The sequence below is a fragment of the Lepidochelys kempii genome, chromosome 3 (assembly GCF_965140265.1).
Source record: "Lepidochelys kempii isolate rLepKem1 chromosome 3, rLepKem1.hap2, whole genome shotgun sequence".
NCBI lineage: Eukaryota > Metazoa > Chordata > Testudines > Cheloniidae > Lepidochelys > Lepidochelys kempii.
Genome location: NC_133258.1, coordinates 154,590,090 through 154,610,806, shown reverse-complemented (window position 1 = coordinate 154,610,806; position 20,717 = coordinate 154,590,090). Strand labels below are relative to the sequence as shown.

Below are 20,717 nucleotides of genomic sequence, written 5' to 3'. Positions count from 1 at the left end.
TTGTTCAGGGATGCAATCGCACCTTCCAATCTTTGATCACACAAAACCTAATCTGCTACAAAGTTAGCATGGAAATAAGTACCTTTAATTAAGGAATTTCTAATGCGCCGTCCCCACAGTATTTAGGCACCACCATAGCACATAGTGAATTGCTGTGACTCAAGTGCACTCTGCGTGAAGTAACAGTTTACTCCAGCTCCTTCCTCCTTAAAGGATCCCTTTAAAAATGGTTGAAACCACAGTTCAATAAAGCCCAGTAGTAAATAAAACCTATTCAAGTTCAGCTTGACAAACAGTTCCAGGCCATCTGGCAAAATGAATGAACCACAAAGCAAATAACTTTGCTGCAACTATCACAAGGGAAACCTACCTTCATCCTTATTTACATGGTTCCATTAACACTTGGGGAAGATTTTCACAGGGCTTGGTTATGGCTTTTACTGTAGCATAGTAATGATTCCAGGTTTCTGCAGTCCCCTAGCCATCCATCACCCCTCTGCAGTCATTGCCCAGGTGTTAAACTGTCACAGCTCACTAAGAAATTAGACCTGATGGCACCTAAGGAGATTCATAAATCCATTAGGCAAATGTGATCTGATTGGTTCCTTTTTTTAGGCATTTGACAAACAGAAGGCAAACTGATCTGCGGGACCAGGGGAGACCAGGCGACCTGCCAATTTACTTGCTTAAAAGGGTGGAAAGAAAGTTCCAGTTCCCTAAGGCTGAGCCAAAAGAATTTACAACCCACTCATTGTTTCAATACAGTAAAGCCAGAAGCTGCCTTTGCCATATGGAAAAATTATGTTTTTTCGACGTTATGTTTCACAAGGTGTAGAAGGTTTATACTACAAAGGGAAAGTGACATGATTAGCAGGCCTAAAATCTGACCACCCTTCTGGCAATTTGCTTCTAGCGCTTCTGCTTTGGGCTGTGACTTCACAAACGAAGCAAGGTCAAGCTGGGTCAATACTTGGCTGGGAATCCTCCAAGGAAAAACCAGAGTACTGCAGAAAGCAGTGCTGGTGATTCAGTAGGCAGCACTCTTCTGGGAGTCAACGCTTAATCAATAAGCCCAGCAGAATGTTTTGAGGGGCCTGTGGTGCTGAAAGTGTCCCCTTTTAGGTGAGGAAGTAGAATTAAGGTACTAACTTGCTGTGACCATTAAAGAGCCCATGGCCTTTCCCCAAGTATAAAGAGGTTAGCCCCAGAATCTGGTCAAACAGAAATATGTTTCTTTACATTCTGCTGGCCTACATACCCCCAACAGTTTCCACTGGAAGCACTATTGTATTATCCTTCATTTTCTGTTTCTGTGCTGAACAGTTGTGATATGTTGCTGGATAATGATTACAACCGCCATGTTCCACCTAAAAAGTGGCAACATTTATGTGGAATGTGCAGCAATTTTCCATATAGCACAGATCATTTGTGAAGCTCTTTGGGGTTCTTCAAAATGACAACCTTTTATATATAAATCAACTATTTTGTATTTTTTCATTTATATTTTGTACAAAATTCATTTCTTTATGTTGGGGCTTTGGTTGTGTTTAAATTCTCAAAATAACCCCCATCAATGCCAATCACACAGTTCCATGAAACCCAACAACAAACCAGTGTGCACACCCCTTAGCTGACATTTAACTCTCCAATACAAAATAAGCGTGCACAGCTTAATACATGAGCAATCTCACCACAAATAATAAATGTGCCTAGTTCTCACATGACATGAGGTCAATATTGTATCCTTATTGGATTGGGGAAACTGAGGCAGAGGGAAGAGTGACTTGCCCAAGATCATCCAGCAAAGCAGTGGCAGACGCAAGAATAAAACCCAGGTCCTCCTGCTTGCTAATCCAGTGCTCTAGCCACTAGCCCACACTGCCTCACAAACAACCCTAATTAAACCTAGTTGACACTGCCCATCTCTCATAAGCAACTCTACAACAATAAACCAGTTTACAAGGCCTTACACTTACTAGCAACCAAACCATAACAAGCCAGCAGAGCTGGCTGAACAGTACCAAGAGAGATCAGTTTATATTTTGTGAATAAACAGGGTGAGCTCACTTTGATGTCATTGCTGGAGAAGGGCTATGTTCTGTCATTCCTTGTTTGCAAGTATTTGGATAACCATTGGTATGTTCATGAAAACGCTGGCGAAGCCTAAAGTTTCAAGAAGTTTAGTGCAAAATAGAGGATGAAAGCCCGTGCCGTTACACAGGTGTGGTAGTTGGGCCAAGTAATCCATCATCTGTGCGCTGTATCGGATTTATTTTTCCTTAATGTTCTTCTTCTTGTAGCTTCTCTCTGGCCAGCGTGGGGAGCTTTCTTTCTTGGCATGGTGGGTGGTCAAAGCTTAGAGTGATATTGGTAACGGTGCCACCCTATACCAGTAGCTATGGGAAGGGTTTTCACTTGTGCCCATTTTGGTACGGCATGGAGTCAGATTATTTTGTGGCAGGCCTTCACCCCAGTGCGCCTGTGTACTATTTCATCAAACACGGTCACAAAGCACCGCAGCAGTAACCACGCTAACACAGTAACAAAGCGGTGTGTGCTAGAGACCAGGAAATGATAGAAGCAGTACAGCCACATAGGTAGGTAGCGTTTCGGGGCTCATTTCCGTGTGCTGCGTTGCACTGACCAATGTTGCTGAGTTAGCATGTTCCCCATGGTTTGTGACAGAGCTGCCCTCTGGCTGCAGGCACCACCACCTCTTTGTCCCTCCCCCCCTTACCTCCCCAATAGCTGTTACTCCCACCTCCTCTGATCAACTGTCACATTCCAACTGCCACAGAACCTTTGTGTGCCAACATTCCATCTGGTTCCATAGGGCCCAGCTGGTGATGTTCTGAACAGAGAGAGCTCTCAGCCATGCTCCCAGCTATTTCTGTTGTGACACACTGGAAGCGTTGTGTTGGTTTGTGCAGGTGGTGAATGAAGGGCATGCGCTACAGTGAGAGGCTCTGTGTGTTTTGGGGTTGCTTGTGCTGGCTGTGTTGTGTGGGTGCTTTTGAAGAACTGTGGCAAACGGGCTAAGTAATCCACTACTCTCCCTCATTTAACCAATGTAATTGTTGCACACAACTTAGCTGTAGAGTAAGCGTGGCAATTGGTTGAATTACCTCTGATGTAACTATGACCTAGAACCCTTTGCATGGCACAGATATATGCCTTACTGTAATTATACACCACATGGGTATAATTCATAAAATCAAAATATCTGGGAACTTACAAACTGGAGAGTAACAGACTGTGAATCCCAGTGATAATTCAACCTGATAACATTCTTAACAAAAAGAGCTCTTAATCATGCTCATAGTAGTTTCTGTCACTTCAAACTGACTGTACAGACAGTCTAGGCTTCAGGGTTACACAGTGTGACAATACTGGAGTCTTATTCTATAGATAATTACTTGCTCAAAAAATTCTACCCACAAGTATGATATTTAATTGTTTGTTATTCTTCCGTTGCAGAAGTTTCAGTCAGTCGGTTAGGAAGCAGAAACATCATTCATGGGACCAATCATACACCATGAACAACAAACAGGCAGTTGTAGTGAACCTGAGAATAATTCACAGGCTGAAAATCATCTATCTAAAATATCAGGTGCCTATTTGTGAATAATCAATCCATTCACTAAAGTTGGAATTGGTTTGTGGACAGCAAAATGAGCTACATTTGTCAGATAAGTTATTCACAAATAAGCCAATCAACTCCCCAAACCAGCAAGTACTCCACAGCACCCAAGAGGAGCCCCTAAAGGGTAGTGAAATGTTCACATGCTAGTCAGTTCATAAAAGAGGGTGTAATTAAACTGAGTTATTCATTGTTGCTTTGGTTGGCTTTCATACAATACGAGAGTTGCACGGAGACGAGATGGATTCTGAATGGGGTGGCACCATCAGATCACTTGTATTTTTCCTTCTTTGGGATTTGGCTTCAGAGGCAGTTTGACCTGTATAGAACCCTTGGAGAAACCTAACCCACACTTTGAGTCCTTCTCTCAGATGTTCATGAAACTTCCAGATTTTTGCCTGGAACCCAGTCATTCAATACATGTGTGTACATTTTAATATACAATCTCCTTCTACCTCTCCTTGAGCTGAGCCCAGCAGCTAGCTCTGTTCTCACACCTGGCCCTTTCTTCATTTTTATAAGCTTTGTAATTAAAAGCTTATATAGTTGATTTTTTAAAAGCCTGCCCTTTGGATGACCCAACCGAGAATAAGGCAAATGGGCAGCATCTGGTCAGGATTTGGGTTTGTTTCCTTTAAGCATCTGACACTCCAAGCAGGAGTTCTAAAAAGCATAAAAAAAGACTTGAACCAAAGCACCAACTGGACACCAAATTTCTTGGGGATTTTTTTCTCCCCCATGTATATAAGTACATGATTTTCCTAGGACTGGGCAAATGGGTTTGGATGAAAAGAACAGAATCTTCTCCTCTTGTGCCCCCCCCACACACACACACACCAAAAAAGTCTCAAACCTGAACCTTTTAGAGGTTTGGAAAATACCTTGGTTAACTAGAAAAAAAGTCACACCTCTGCCCTTCTTGATCTCCATGAGAAATACCACAAAAAGGCCAATACCTGCTATTTTCAGTTTTGTACCCGAGGCAGATGGAATAGAACTGGAGAGAGAAGGTGCAGCATGTGCTTCAGAACAGTAGAGGGACCTTCCATGAGGAAAGGGAACAAAGGACCGTGGTGAAAGCTGTTAATGTGTGAGTTAGCAGAAATAAAGAATCTAGTTTCAGACTTCTTACTGACCACAGTCAAATTCAGCATTCAGAACAACCATAACTGGGAGATACAACCTGTTGTGTTTCCTGTACAAAGGGTGAAACATATACTCTCATCTAAAATCATTATTTTAGAAAGCCAACAAGCAAAACTCCTGTCATCTTCAGGAGAGATAGCATGGTGTGATGGGCTCCTTGCAAAGAGCAGAGAACAAAAGAGCCATTGTCTGTACAGACAGAGAGTTCTTCAAAGTATAAAGATACAGTACTCAGAGAACAAAGGCAGTCTCCAGCTACTATACAACAAAACTAGACCCACGCCCAGTGGGGTGCCTTAATCACATGACTAATTTTCCTCTAGCCAGTTTCTATGGTGAAAACAAGCCCTTGTTTGACTCTCAAAAATTATAATAGCTAATACTCCTTTAATAATTATTCCTTTGAGGATGAATAGGTCAGATATAGTGATCACTTTGAAAAAGACAAACACACTATCACCGGAGGGTGAACACTTTTCACATTTTCCTGTGAGAGTTCATTCCAGAGCATGGTGATTGCCTGGTTTCACCCACAGTTGTTGTTAAGGTATCTGGTGCAAGGGATGAGATACACCACATGTTGTGATAGGCACGTGTAGGACCCATGGATCTTGAAAGGTGTGTTGTGGGGGGGTTGTTGATCATTGTAGCAGTGGAGATATGCCTGCAGGCTTTGCTTATGTTGTTCTGGCAGGGTCTGGTGCTGCTTTGAGTTGGTATGTCCTGTTCTGTGGGGAGCTTGCTTCTGGTGATGAGCTCAGAGGGGTTGGGGGGTTGTTTGAAGGCCAGAAGAGGAGGGTCAGGAAAGACTTCTTTCAGGATTGGGGTTCCCATCAAGTATGGGATCTAGTTTGATGATACCCTGTAGGGGTATCAGAGTGGGGTGGTAGGTGACAACTAGGGGTGTGTGGCCAGAACAATCACTCTATATCTGACCTCATCCTCAAAGGAAACATGCACAATACTTCCAAAAGACGAACTGGGAGCTTAAATTCATTATTCTGCTAGACACTAAAAACCAGTCTTCAGAAAGACACTGGATTTATGGCTTAGTACAACAATCTGAACCCCACTAACCCCCTCTTTTTGTCCTATGACTACAGAGGTGTTAACGGGCCACTTCACCTTGGTTCCTTAGAATATGTGCTAACTTCTTCTGCTAAACTATTTGATCTTGTATTTAAGTGTGACACCCTGTGTACCTTTCCCATACCTAAAGAAGAGTTCTGTGTAGGTCAAAAGCTGGTCTCTCTCACTAACAGAAGTTGATCCAATAAAAGATATTACCTCACCCACCTTGGTCTCCCTAATATCCTGGGACTGACATGGCTACAACAACACTGCCTACAATAGTTAATACTAACAGGTTTTGGAAGGGATTTTAAACTTTATGCTTCAAGGCTTAAGCCAGTCTCAGAGGTCAGGATGAGATGTAATATGGGAGCAGATTATCCCATATCTGCCTACTGCAGTGTTCTTACACTTTCCTCTGAAGTATCTGGTGCTGGCCACTGTCAGAAATGAGATACTGGACTAAATGGACCTCAGGTCTGATCTGGATTGGCAAGTCCTATATTCCTAATTCAGCACACCTAATGTCTGGTCTTTGTGGGACAGATCCATCACCTAACCAATTAAGTGCAACTTTAGCAGCACTTCATTCCTTTGAAGAATTTTTATCGAAAAGTCAACTTGCTGATTTCACATTCACTCATGGCCTTGTAAACAATAAGGTGTTTAATTCCTTCAGGCTTCATAAACAATACTGACATGTAACAGCAGTGACTCCAAGATCAGATAAACACCCCAAATACAGAGATGGATAGATATACATTCCAGCCTATGCTGCAATCAGTAATACACAGCATGTTACAACAAGCTCAACAGTATATTACCAGGAATTAGACAGGGGTGTTTCAGTGTGGTCAACAAATCACTACGGGCCCAGAGTGTAAAACACCAGGTGTCAGGCAGAGACTATTCAAGGACTAATTGGAAGGGAAGGAGTGAGAGGGGAACCACAAATATTGGAGTATTAAATGACAAGGATATGTACTATGGACTTACAATTGAATATTGTTTGTCCAGAGGATTGGATGGCTCAGGGGGTTAATGATAGCATGCAGAGCCTTCCTTCTCCAGATTTCTTCACTACTGTCATGGGATTGAGCAAAGTCATCATCATCTGATGGCTGTTCAGTGGCCTGTATGAAAAGAGTTTTTAGCCTCAAACTGCTGGTGAACCAGTATCCCTATCACAAAATCACCAGCACCACTGGGTCTCTTGTTGTCAGGCAGGTTAAGCTCAGATGGGCCATGGAGTCTGCATTCTCCTCTTGCTCCTAGCAGTTGTTCCTCCCAGTCACAGATCGTGCATCTGAGCAGGGACACATGGATGAATCTTTCACTGCCTTCCCTGTTCTGCAGCTCTTCAGTGGATAGAGGACCTCAGACTCCAAAATTGTCAAACCTGACACCTTTCACTAGCATTAATGGTCACTTACAAAAGTGAAAGAAGGAGATATCTCCTGTTCTACATCTATCCCTCTCACTTTGGATCTGGTAACCAGCTTTATGGCATATCTCTTGCCACTGTAGCATGGATTCATTTGCTGCTGGGAGTGAGATCTTCCAAGTGTTCCTTTTAATGCTGGTAAAGGGGGCATGATGGAAGCATTACATCACAGGAAACAGGAAACTAGTCTGAAGTAAATTTAGTCTGTAAACTACTTTTAGAGATGGGGCTGAGCTGCCGAGTTCAGATCTGGAAAGGAAAGGTTACTTACTTGTACAGTAATTGGAGTTCTCTGAGATGTTTTATCCCTATGGGTGCTCCACTCCAGGTGTGCACACACACCACTGTGCCTTCAATTAGAGATTTTTGATAGCAATGTGTCCAGTCCATGCTGGCATGTTACACATTGTCCAATACTAGAGCATACAGAGAAGTGCGGACCCACCGTGAAATCCAACCATTAGTGGAATTTCTTCCATTTTTGCAAAGAAGTCTTTCTTGTGGACTATTTCGTACTATTCAGCAGTATGTTCAGTACCTTGGATAAGCAGTCCATTGCTAAACTTGAGCCATCCAGTAGCCAGACCTTGAGGTGTAGCTGGGAAAGGTTGGGATGCTGCAGTTTCCCCAATTCCTGTGTCAGAGGATCCAGAGTTAGAGGCAGGTGAAGAGCTGGCTTCAGGGACAGGCAAATCAGGTCTGGGAACCATATCTTCCTCAGTCAAGCTGGTGTATGAGGATTATTTTGACTCTCTCATTTTACTCTACTCAGGATCTTGAAAAGTTACGTTGTCAGTGTAGAGCAGCGCTCATGGTTGAGAGGTGGTCAGAGCATCTTCCAGTGAATCACAGCCAAATACCCTCAAACAAAATTTGTAGTATTTCATGTTAGATGGGGTTGTGCAAAGGTCTGTGTCAGGGAAGCCCCAGCTACCCTAAGCTGAAGAGTAACTTTTGTGTCCAAGGTAGCCTAACTGTTTGAGCGCCTTCTCATGTGGCATAGACTTGGAGCGATGTCTGTGTTTCTTGTTTACTTCATCCACCATGAGAGAATTCGGTGGGGGGTGGGAGAAGAGAACTTAGGAGGGACACAGTACTTTGCGTCAGCCCTTTTGTAGGTGGGAGGAATAATGGCTGGTGTTTGCCATGCTGTCGTGGCTGGTGTCAATAGGGCTTTATTTATCAGTAAGGCAACCCTGCCTTGAGAAGAAGTATGGAGGATACAACACAGCTCGGTGGGTATTTCATCTACTTCCTCCAAGGGATTTATAAGGACTCAGCTACCCTCTTCATAGGATGTGGGAGAGGGCATCACCACCTTACCCAGGGAGGAAGAGGACTTATTAGAAGTTGCCATCTCTTCCTCAATTCCCAGATGTTGTTCCTCCAGAGGGTTGTAGTGGTGGGGCTGGCAGGATATTGGTGTGTTCAAAGATGCCCCTTCATGCAGATCTTCTTACTAGAATATGCTCTGTAAAACTGGCATCTATACAGGCTCCAAGGATTCCAGAGGGACCTTGTTCCTGTCAAGGCTGTTGGTGGATTCATCTCCAACTGATTCCTGGAAGCTCCTCCTCCACATAGATGTCAGGGGAGGGAGGTCTAAACGGGAGGGTGAAGAAACCTTGGACAGAGACCTCATGTCTCCCCCTTTCTAGTGGGGGGGGCCTAGTAGTGAAAGTTCCCTCCATATGGAGTGTGCCTAGATTATAAACTCTTCAGGGCAGGGAGCAGATCTTCCTGTCTGGCACAATCGAGGCCCACTCCTGACTGGAGCCTCTGAGCGCTATGGCGATTCAAATATGAAATAAGAAGTTCACATTCTCCCAGCAGGAAGCATAAATGTTTGTCTTGTACAGAGGTTCATGGGCACAGCAGTCTTTCCCTCATGTGAACCCCTCATGGCTACTCAGTGCTAAAGACACCCTTCTTCTGGTCAGTGAACTTGGAGTCCTGCAAAGTGAGGCATCTTCATTCTTAATTAAAAGAGAAGGCAGAGCTAGGACTGCACACAGAAAGTTATCGGTGATTGCCCATTCATTACATAAGTAACAATCAAGACACTGTTTGCTAAGAGTACACAATATGTTTGGCCCATTAAAAAGCAACAGCCTCTGCCCTGAGGAGTTTACGATCAGAGAGACAACTGTCCCCTCTGTTTCTTACCAAGTACAAAAACACAGGGATGTCTTCCCCATCCTTGGGCAGGATAATTGTAGTGTCCACTTCGTGCAATGAACCAGAGCTGTCCTGGGGATTTACTGACTGGCAGCTGCCATATCTAACACCAACACAATCTCTAGGTGCAAAGCCATAAGGGTGAATAAACCTCTAGGAGTCAGGATTAAGCACTGGCTGGAAAGGACTAATGAATTACCCCAAGTGCATGGAGTCCGCCAAAGGCCGGACAGGTAAAAAAAAATGTTACTAGCGGGACTGCACTTGGGACAGTAACGGAAATCCCAGCATGGGTGAAATTGCTGGGAGCTATCTGTACTGTAATCTACAAAGGGAGAAGAGCAAGACTCCAGGAAATCTGCTAGGAACTTCAGCTGTTGCCAAACTAGTTGCCTTGAGATATGCTCATCTAGGGTGATGGGTGGCAGCACAAGACGCTTAGCTAGACAGTTATAATTCCTTAGACTGCCCAGAAGTGGACCAGGTGACTCTCAGTACAGATCCCAAGATCCCTGACCTAAGAATGTACAATCGACATTTCACACCTGACATAAACGAAGGAGCAACCGAAAAACAGAGCGGGGGCAGGGCTGAAAAGAGGAGAATGGTCCTACGGTCACACTCTGAAGAAAGAAGTGGGAGGAGCAGCTTGCTTCTCCAGGCTTTGGGGGGCTGCTGCCATCACAGGGCCACCGAGCCAATTGTTAGCTTCACTCTGTGATCTCTAATGGGGGGAGGAAGAAGTCACAGGGTAACTAGAGCAGAATATGGCCCATACTCTATGCACTTGGTAGCGTGAAAAAAGAAAGAGTAGGCGAGGGTCCAGAGTCAGAACTTTAATCGCTGCTGAGGGGAACCAGTCTGCCCTGCACAGAGCATGTCACCAGAATCCTATTAGGGCTGGTGTAGATGAGCTAGGGTGCATGAGGAAGTCCTAGTAAATAAATAATCATGCTCACAGGCAGGTGTCCCTACACCAAAGTGAAATAAGGTGCTGTTGACAAGAGCTTGAAATTATGGGCAGGTAGCTGCAGCTGCTTAAGACTTCTCATCAGCTCCAGCAATATTTACAGTCCTGCTGAAAGGAAGGGAAGAACAGGGCTACATGTGGGGAGCACGTCCTCGGAGGCATTCAGTGGAGCTGGAGCTAAGCTATTTCTCATCTCTGCGTTCCCCACCATCCAAGGTAATTTGTCTTATACAGCTTACATCTCCCCTTCACTCTGCCAGCCAGCTCTGCTCTCAGGTATTGAGCTGAAATGGTTCCCAACAAAACCACAGAGCTAACCTCCCCCCAGCCCCAACTCTGGAAATCTGGATTTAGATCTGAATTTCATGGCTCTGACACTTGGAACTGAGCAGAATCCAAATCTCTTCCCCCTTCCCAATAGATTAGCTCTTAAGTTATTACTTTGTAAAGCACCTTAGAGTACAAAGTGCTGCTAAAAGCTAGCTTCTAGTCTGTGCCATTTATCTGCCTCCCCAAGCCAGCAGCTTGGCTACTGGCACTGAAGCAATAAATAAAGCAAGGACTGACGAAGGAATTGATGCCAAGAGAAATGAGAGCATCCTTAAGAGAGGCTAATCTGGCAACAGAGAGTCAAGCTAACTGGGGAAGTTAATGGAAGGAAGATTTGTACAGGTGGATCTACTCTAATCTAATCCTTCAACGGGTATAATGTAACAACACTTGGAACCCAAGCCAATGAGCCCTATTTCTGATGATCAGTGCATCTCTCATCAACTGTAATTAGGGCTCTAATCTTAAATCCTTGAGAGAAAAAAAACCTTAGCCTCAAAGTTAAATGAGCTCACTGCCTAATCTGCCATTTCCCCCTCTTTTCTGTGTCACTCGCTCATGATTGTTTCTGTCTCTGAGCAGATCCTCAGCTTTTGTGAATCAGCACCCCTCCAGCGACTCCATTGCCTTCAATGGAGTACGGCTGATTTCCAGCAGCCATTGATCATGCAGATCAGTTGGATTTCATTCTTTTGTCTGCCTCTGTTTTCTCTCTCCGCTACTTGCAGTGGAATTAAGATTAGCCATGCAAATCACAGGAGCACCCTACAGCAGGAGTGTCAAACTCATTTAAAGGGCAGGCTGAATTCCATGTTTAATTAGTAGGCCAGGGTATAAGCTCTGTGATACACACTCCTCCCAGTGCACAGCAGAATGTTCACTGATGGCAGTGGTAGACTTGTGCAGAGATTGGGGGATGGGGAAATATTGCCTTTATGTAATAACTAGATGTAGTTATTTGTCCCATGCTTTACTGATACTTTCACTCATTGAGAACACACGCCCTTTTTTAGGTCCACTGCTCTTCCGGCCCCTTGTTTCTTCCTCATCCTCCTTTCACTGTTTCATTCCCCCAGCCCTATTTAACAGTCACATCTGTTCTTTCCTCTGCATTGCCCTCACTGCAGCAACTCCCAGTTCCCAAGAGCTTCACCCCCCTGCTAAAACACACTTACCTAGTTCATTGCTGTTTGTGTCATCACTGGGCTTTAGAGCTGACACTCCGCATCCCCTCCAAGGCTGACTGAAGTCCACTCCCTGAGACTCTGTTTCAGGCTGTCTGCAGACTCAAGCAAAACTTGGTTCATGTGTGGAAAGTGCTCTCTGCAGCCAGGAAGAGTTTTTGTTTGTTTTAAAATGAAAACAGTGAGATTCTGCTCAGTCTGGATATGTCCTGTGGACCACATAAATATGACTTATGGTCTGGATCCAGCTACCAGTCCATACATTTGTCACCCCTGCCCTGCCCCACCTACTCTTGTGGGAAGTTGATTAGCTTCCTGGGCTCCAGAGTGCACATAAATATCCACAAAACTGCTTTCATTTTTGAACACTCTTGTTATGTTCCCTTTTTTGTTTTTCTAACATTCCAGGCTTCTGAGAACATAGCAACATCCTCCCCCCAGAGGAGAAAGATTTATGTTGCACAAGAGTGGGAGCCAAAGCCGCATTGGAAGGGGTTTAACTGTGCAGAGCACCCTGAAGTTCTGGGGCGGGGGGGAGATCCTCAGCTGGTGTAACTGACATGGATGTATGGCAATTTACATCAGCTAAGGATCTTTGAAAGCCTGATGACTGCAGAGCTAGGCTCAAAATCTACAGAACATACTTTGATGGTTATTTTGGCACTTTTCCTTCCAGCCCCTGGTGGAACCAGAAAACAAAGACCCCTGGAAGAGAGCTGAAAACATCAACTGAACTTCCAACTTAAAAACTGGTTCAATTCCACTTTTGGGTGGCAGAGGGAAACCAGATGCCAATTCCCGCTGTTGAACAATTTCTGAGTCGGTCTCTTCTCCTTAAACTGTAGGGTGGGAAGAAGTCATCATCAGTCATCAGCATTTGGACTTTTATACTACTTACCTTTTGGCTTCTGGGTGCATGTGGAGGGAAACAGCTCTGCTAAGCTTTGTTCAGATCTCACTGCCAGTCAGACTTTTTTTTGCTGGGCAAGAATTACGCAGGGGTCCCTGGGCCCACTCCAAACATGTGTTGAACCCTGTTCTGCCCCTTCTCCACTGTCCCTCCTCAGCCCCAAGATATAGATTTTCCAGCCACTTTACCACTGCCATCTTCCAGCTCTGTGTCACCCCACTCCTGGGGTCCCTTCCACTCTGAAGCAAAAAGGTGAAAGGGAAGATGGACACTGTCTGCTAAGACATGCCAGAATCTTCATTTCCTGCCCCCTACAGGTGAGGCAGCAGCACCAAGGACCTTCTGTTCCCTATGGGAGTGGGCTGCTGGGCCACCACTGCTAGTGCTGATGGTATATCCAAGTCTTGCTGCAAAGCCTTGCACACACACTGTATTGCAGTGGTTCTCAACCTGTTTATCATTGTGGCCTGCATATGCGGCCCAACATGTGTTATGTGGGCTGCAGGTTGAAAACCACTGTGCCCCCTCCTCAAAACCGCCCACAGTCCCCTATGCCCAACATGACCATCCAAAGCAGGGCCAGGAGCGGAGCCCTGGGCATGGGCCGGGCAGCCGGGACCTGGATGCACTGCGTGGGGCTGAACCGTGGGACCCCGCCACACAGGGTTGAGCAGCAGCCTGCAGTCGGACCGCGGAACCACTTTACATCAGTAGATCTTGAAGCTCTTGGAGATCAGTATCGTTATCCCCATGATACAGATGGGGAAACTGAGGCACACAAACATGAAGTGACTTGCCCAAAGTCACCCAGCAGGTCAGTAACAGAGGTGGGTTCTGAAGAGGAGGAATTTTCAAGCCAGAACCAGTCAGCAGGGATTAACCCCATGCCCATGACAATTTATCAGCCCACAAACACATTCAGATAAAAACTAACAATAAGCTGGCACTGGAGGTAGTCATTGTTCTGTCAGAGACCCATCCATGAAGAATGGGTTAGAGATAATGAGATCAGCCCTGCCATTACACAGGAGAATGGTATAAATCAGCCCCTTTTGTTTGCAGGCCAATCTCCCAGCATTAGGAAAAACCTAGGAGCCACCTAGTCCTTTCCATAACCATCAAGGCTCTTAATTGCATAGAAGTGCAAGCAGTGCAGTTTTCCTGATCTGTTATTGTTTCAATGAATCACGTATCAAGGCTGGCCTCCTATTTCTGTAGCAAAATCCCACTAGAAAAGCCACAAGAATTTAGCACAAAAACCTGTTCTTCCTCCTGACAGTGTTTGCTCATGAGCACATAGCACCTGGAGGAAAAGCCAGCTGATGGACTTGAACAGCTCTTGCCTGTCTTTTTCCTTTATGTTCTCTAGAACAGGGGTTCTCAACCTTTTTCTTTCTGAGGCTCCCCCCAACATGCTATAAAAACTCCACAGCCCACCTGTGTCACAATAACTGGCTTTCTGCACATAAAAGTCGGGCCCGGCCTTAGGGGGTAGCAAGCAGGGCAACTGCCTGGGGCCCCCGTGAAGCTACATTGCTCAGGCTTCAGCTTTGCCCCCGGGTGGTGGAGCTCAGAGCCCCAGGCTTCAGCCCCATGCGGTGGAGCTTCGGCTTTCTGCCCTGGACCCTACTGAGTCTATCACCCTAGCGGCCCCCCTGAAACCTGCTCGTGACCCCCTAGGGGGCCCTAGACCCCTGGTTGAGAACCACTGCTGTAGAAGGAAGTATCAGAATGCAGAATCTATGTTCCAATCCATAAGGACAGTTTGATCAAGCAGACAAGAGGTGGACACAACCAGGTCGGAATGAACAGATCTGTGTAAGCAAAATCATCACCCCAGCACTCAGGGAGGGGTGAGCATCAGCTGTGCTATGGAACCCCCATCTCCACAGAAAACTCCTTCCAGAAGCTGCAGCACCTCCGGCTTTCAGCTCCTTACACAGGGAAACCACAGTGTAGTGACCTCCTTTAAATGGTTACAAATATTGACAGCTAAAAAGAGAAAATTGTCCACCACCTAAAACAGAATTTAATTGAAATTGAGAATTTTGCATAAGAGTCACAAGTTGACTTAAAAGGTCTCTCTCCATAGGGATGAAAATCTGTTTTAGGGCCTCTTCAGGAATTTGGTCTCATCAATTCTTTTCAAACTGGCCTCCCCTCACTCCTCGCAGTTCTCTTTTCCAAACTTTTGATCTGTCTCTTTCCAATGCCTTTCATCCAATGTATAAAATTCCCAACTGATTGTCTAATTATATCATTAACCATACATTGCTCTGAGAAACTTGTATGTAAGACAATTATAAAACTTCACATATGCACAAGTTTGGATGATCACCAAACTTTTTTTCTTTTAAACCCGCAAACACTGGAAACCCCATCAACTGAAACAGCTACTACAAATACCAACCAAGTTCATACAGCTTGTATTCAAGAGTTCAATCAAAAGCATTTTGCATTACAGAAATCACTGAACACACAAACACACAAATTGAGTAAAACAAGGAACAGCAGAATCCTACCAGTTCTAGCTGACATCATCCATCAGACACATTCACTTTGGGGTAGGAAGGTTGGAGGGGGAAGGGGGGTTAGGTTCTGATAACAAGTAGCTCCATTTCAGGAAGACTTAGGGTGCCATCAGTCCCACACCTAGAGATTTTGCTTGATATGATTTCAATTTCACTTACCTCTATAATTTTTTTTTTTTTTTAAGTGTCACAAATGGTCTTGTTTGACTCAGAGTAGGAGGATTTTTAATACACTCATTGACATGGACATGAAAGATTCTTGTTGATCCCAGTTTCCTACAGCAACTGTTGCCATGGTTATAAATCATTTCTTATTGCCCCCCATGGGTCAGCAGCTGAATATAACCCGTGAGTTTACTATGTGAGAGAGCGTGACACACACACAAATACTCCTCCAGAAACGTGCCACTGGATGCTGAGGTACTATAGACAACTTTATTGCCAAGACTTTGGGAAGTCAATAAAATAATGAAGAAAAAAGTGTTCTCTGTTGATGCCAGTAAACAATTCCTGCTTTCATGAGCGCACGTATTAAGAAAAGAGGGAAAGACAGTGTGCGTGTTCACACAGAAGCCAATGTGTCAACATGCAAGCATATTGGAAGTGCAGAGAAAATAAGGAGGACATGTACAGACACATGAAAATATATCAAGCCTATAGGGACCAATGTATCTCCAATTCCTAAGAACTTTACAAGGCACCACTAAGGCTGCTTAAGGTGAGCTAATTAATTCCATCTCCATGATTACGAGAGCCCTGGAAAGTTTGAATCTGACCATGACTTCCTTTCCACTCCCAGCTTCTATGAGAGTCATGTACACGTGCAAATGTTAGCACTGTAGCGAGAAGCACTAAATCACTGTCAATGCAGATGCAGCGATGGGGGCACATGGACCTCTTATTATACAGCCTCAGGCTCCATTCTAAATAGAGAGATTTTTTGGAGGCTTTGGGAATTCTAGATGTTGTGGCAAAAAGTGGGTGCAACCAGATAGGCTGCTCAAGGGGTGGACCAGGTGTTCCAAATAATTCAGAAGGTTATGCTTTGGACAGCAGCTGAGCCATTAAAACCCCTCAGGCAAGGTGAAAAGGACAAACTTTGGTGGCTATATGCTCCGTTTGAGAGAGGGGCTGTTTTTCATAGTTTCCATTATTTCTGGAACTAACCCACCCTAAATTGGAAGCCAGTTTCTCTCTCTGGCTTAAAAACCTCTTGATCTTTAAAGTAAGCTGCCAAAACCTGAGCACAGGGGTCTGGTATCTCTGCTGCAGTAAAACAGTAGAGATACCATTATTTGTATTATGGTAGTGCCCAGAGGCAGTGGTTCTGAAAATCAGAACTGTACTACATGCTGTATGTACACAGACAGTCAAGACAGCTCCTGTCCTAGAGAGCTTAAGGTCTATACAGGAGCTTACAATCTATATAACGGTCAGAGAGCCGGCACTAGGCATAAGCAGACTAAGCAATTACTTAGGGCCCCAAGCAGCTCAAAGGGGCCCCCTACTTGCTTTTTATTGTGTTGTTGGTGGGGTGGGGGGGGGGGGGGAGAAATGGGCTAGCACTGCCTCTGGTCAACTACATCATTAACAGAACAGGAGGCTGCCCTCTTCACACTGTTCTGGGGTTATCAACTGTTGCAGGGGATGCACAAGACCCCTGAACTCAGGACTCGGCAAGAGGAACTAATTTTCAACTGATTCTACAGCAGAATATTCATTTTCCTACAGTACTTAATATTTGTAACATGCTGTGAACATATACATTAACCTGCATGCTGCCAACAAGGTGGTTATTGCCCTATTTGGCTGATTGGGGTGGTAGGAAGAAATTATTTCCCTGCCAACATTATACAATCTGGTTCATAGTGAAGAACTGCAGATTCACAACACACCCACTGCACGTTCATTCACAAAATGCTTAACTGTGACACAACAATGAACAAAATCTCCAAGTCAACCAGCTTCTAGGCAGCTTTCGAGTCACTGATCCAGGTTTTCTGCATAGTTTCTCCAAGCTCACATGGGCAAGCTAGAACATCCATTACGAAAGCCTCTCTCTGCCCCCTTCCTTCCCGTTGCTCCTAGAGAATAGGGAAACCACTAACACATCGGCTATAAATGAGTCCGTATGCATAACCCAACACCAACATAGAACTGTGCAGAGACAAGGAGAGCGGTTTTCTGACATCACAAAACCGTGCCATCCCAGAGAAAATGTAATGAAAGAAATGAAGGTAAAAAGATGGAAATTGCACAACGCCAGCATTCCCTCACACCCCAGCGCAGCCTAGAGCTCGGGTGCTGGGGCACACGCCATATCTCAACATTGTTCATATTCAGTTTTCAAACATTTTACTGAGAACAGCAGCAATAATAGGTTTGCTACACTGTTTTTTCAGGGCTAACAAGCATGTGTACAGACACTTCTCCCAAACTTTTCCCACTCCCCTTCTGGTCTCCCCAACCCCTCCCCAATGCCCCCATCAAGCATTTTCTTCTCCCCCATCTCTTATCTGCACATTCTGCTAACGATTTCGGGTCCTTGTGTTTAATGTTGGATGAAAATAAGCCCTGAACAGGGAAATGTAAAGGTGAACTGAAAAGCTTTATAAAAAAACATCTCAGATCTGTCACTTCACAGAGCACAGGGGGGCTAAGAATGAAGCTTCAATGCTTCCAGTCCTTGAAGAGCGGCAGGACAGCAACTGCAGACTGTAATCAGTGAGCGGCCTGCTTAAGTAGTAATTCCCCAGCAGAGCTTTCCAAGGTCACAAAGCATTTGAAAGACCTGGCAGCACACAGCGGAAGAAATGACACGCACTGAGATTTGCGTACCTGGCAAAACTAAGCGTAAGCACAGCCATGACAGCCGACATGAATTGCAGAGCCACACTGCCCAACAGCACGCCTCAGCGGCAGCGGGGTTATGCCAGCCTGAAGTTCATCAGCTCCTTTCATAGCTTTGTGCCCGCCTAACCCAGGGTATTTTCATAGAGCAATTTTGACACCTACTGGCCATCTTTGGTACTGACTGTTACAGCATTCAAAGATCACACGGAGGAAGGGGGTGCACACAAAGCTGATGGCATGGGAGAATGAGCACAAGGAGACCCTGGGAGGGAAGAGATTGGGGGGGAATTGCAAGGCATCCCTGAAAGAGAGGGGGATGGGAAGGAGGTACACAAGGCCCTTGTGGAGTAGGGGAGGGAAAGTGGAGGGATGCAAGGAACTCCTGGTGTGTGCAATAAACAGCTTACACAAGCTATGAAGGGTCCGACCCTCTAGCAAGCCCTCATCTTGGCAGTTCTATCAGACACCTGCACAAACTGTCAGCCAAATCCCCCATTCAGATAAGGCCTATTTTAGAATTAGCATTTGATCTCCCCCACCCCAAACAAACTAGTGCCAGCACTTGGGGGAGGAATAGGAGTCCAGACACTGCAGCAACAGCAAGTGGGGAGAGCCGAGTCAGCTGGATACATTCAGTCTGATATTTCCCCCACCCCTTCACTGGAATGTCAGAGCTCCTCCTCCAGAAACAGGGACAGCTTATAAATTCAGCAGCAAAACAGGAGTCTGAGGCTTTGGAGGCAGATTCAAGTAGTGACTGGTTACGTTTTGTAAAACTAGCTGCTCTTTGTTCTGGATGCCAGTGGGTCATGCTGAGAGCACCTTTTCACATTTGAAAACAAAAGCAGGTGCAGGCTCTATGATTTTTCCTGCTGAAGTCAGTAATCCCAAATCCAAGTTAGGTGACCCCTGCATTTTTAAAATCAGGCTATTTGGATTAGTCCCATACTCTCCACAACTTCAATTCTAGCATTATAAAAGTCAATTAAATAGGTTTTTTTTTTTTTTTTAAAGTAATGTATCCTAGTGGATAGAGCCCTGGAATGGCATTCAGCACCCCTTGGATCTATTCAAGGCTCTGCCACTAGTATGGTGGGTGACCATGGGCAAGTCACTGCACCTCTGTGCCTCAGTTTCCCCAATGAGAACTGACCTTCTTTGGAAAGCACTTTGAGATGTACTGATGAATAATGTGTAAGAGCTAAGCATTATTGGTGGTTGAAACAGGGAATCGGAAAGTCTAGGCTCTATTCTAGTGCCTTGCTCTATCATGGCAAATCTGGGGCAGGCACTTAAAAACACTTTGTGCGCCTTGGTTTCCTCCGTTTTTTATGGTGGACAGTAAAACTTGTCAGGATATGAGGCTTAATTAATGTTTGTAAAGCACTGAGATTGTCAAATGGTGGGTGTTCTAAAAACGCAAAGTATTAGTTCTGTGTGTTTCAGGAAATCTTGGAACCATAGGACAGGTCTACACTCGAGAGTGTTTTGTTTTTGTTTTGATTTGGTTTGTTTTTTTGCCAGCATAGCTATGTTAGTTAAGGATATGATTTTTTAGGACACAGGTTGGTCCATAATAACCCAAATCTGGAGACTTTGAGAAGGCTGCAAAAGGCATCTCTTTGACCGGGTCTCTGAAGAATGCTCAGGGTGCACCACTTCCTAGAGGCTGAAGTGGATAGCTGGAGGGTGATGGAATCCCTGTAGAACTGATTTAAATGCTGCTGAGGTTTAATTTAGTTACATAAGGCACCTAGAGCCTGGAACAGGTGTTTATTTTTATAGCTAAGTAAATAGCTATAACAGTAAAGCACTCTAGTGTAGATAATTGTCCTGGCATAAACGTGTTTTGGCAGTATAGCTTATTTTGTTCCCTGAACCAGTATAATCTACACTGCAAAAAAACCCCAAAACATTCTCATCAGTATAACTATGTCTACACTAGAGGGTTTGCCGGCATAGGTATAGCAGTTAATCTTTTCCCGTGTAGACCAGGCCTTACTTTTACAGTTGTTTACAGCAGTGTTCTCAGCCTTTTCCGTACCAGGACTCCTTTTTCTATTCAGGACCCTCCTTCCATCTAGAAAGGGATGGTCATCCCTCTGGATCTGTGTCCCCCGCCAGGTTGAGACTCTATGGTTTACAGCCTTTGTTTCTAGCTGTGGCAGATCACAAGGTATTAGCCCTTTAATTATTTGGGCAAGCAATTTTTTTTTGGCACTCATTCAAAAATTACAGCAAGGTACTGCAGAGAAGCAGAGTTTTCCTGTCCCTGTATCAAACTCAGGACTCCCACAGAGGGTCCCTAAAGCTACACAAGTAAGAGACAGATATATCACAATGCAGGAAAACCAATTACATGCAATCCAACTTTGCAAAGCTTAAATATGGGATGCTAGTGAAGGCACCCAGCCAATGAACTCATTAAGACTGAACTCCTATGATATATGTCATAGGTCC

General features: G+C 44.8%; 1 protein-coding gene across 4 annotated transcripts in view; it reads right to left on the bottom strand.

The window, feature by feature from the left end:
* The window catches only part of TOGARAM2 (TOG array regulator of axonemal microtubules 2), a 96,231-nt gene extending 80,269 nt beyond the window's left edge, over positions 1–15,962 (bottom strand). The window contains exon 1 of one of the 4 annotated variants that reach the window (XM_073338625.1): positions 15,564–15,962. The gene's annotated coding sequence lies outside the window, so the exon portion shown is untranslated. Of the gene's footprint in view, positions 1–370; positions 507–11,954; positions 12,364–15,563 lie in introns of those variants that run through there. The other 3 variants (XM_073338630.1, XM_073338629.1, XM_073338626.1) reach the window with 3 other exon arrangements.
* Between the last annotated feature and the right edge of the window lie 4,755 nt (positions 15,963–20,717).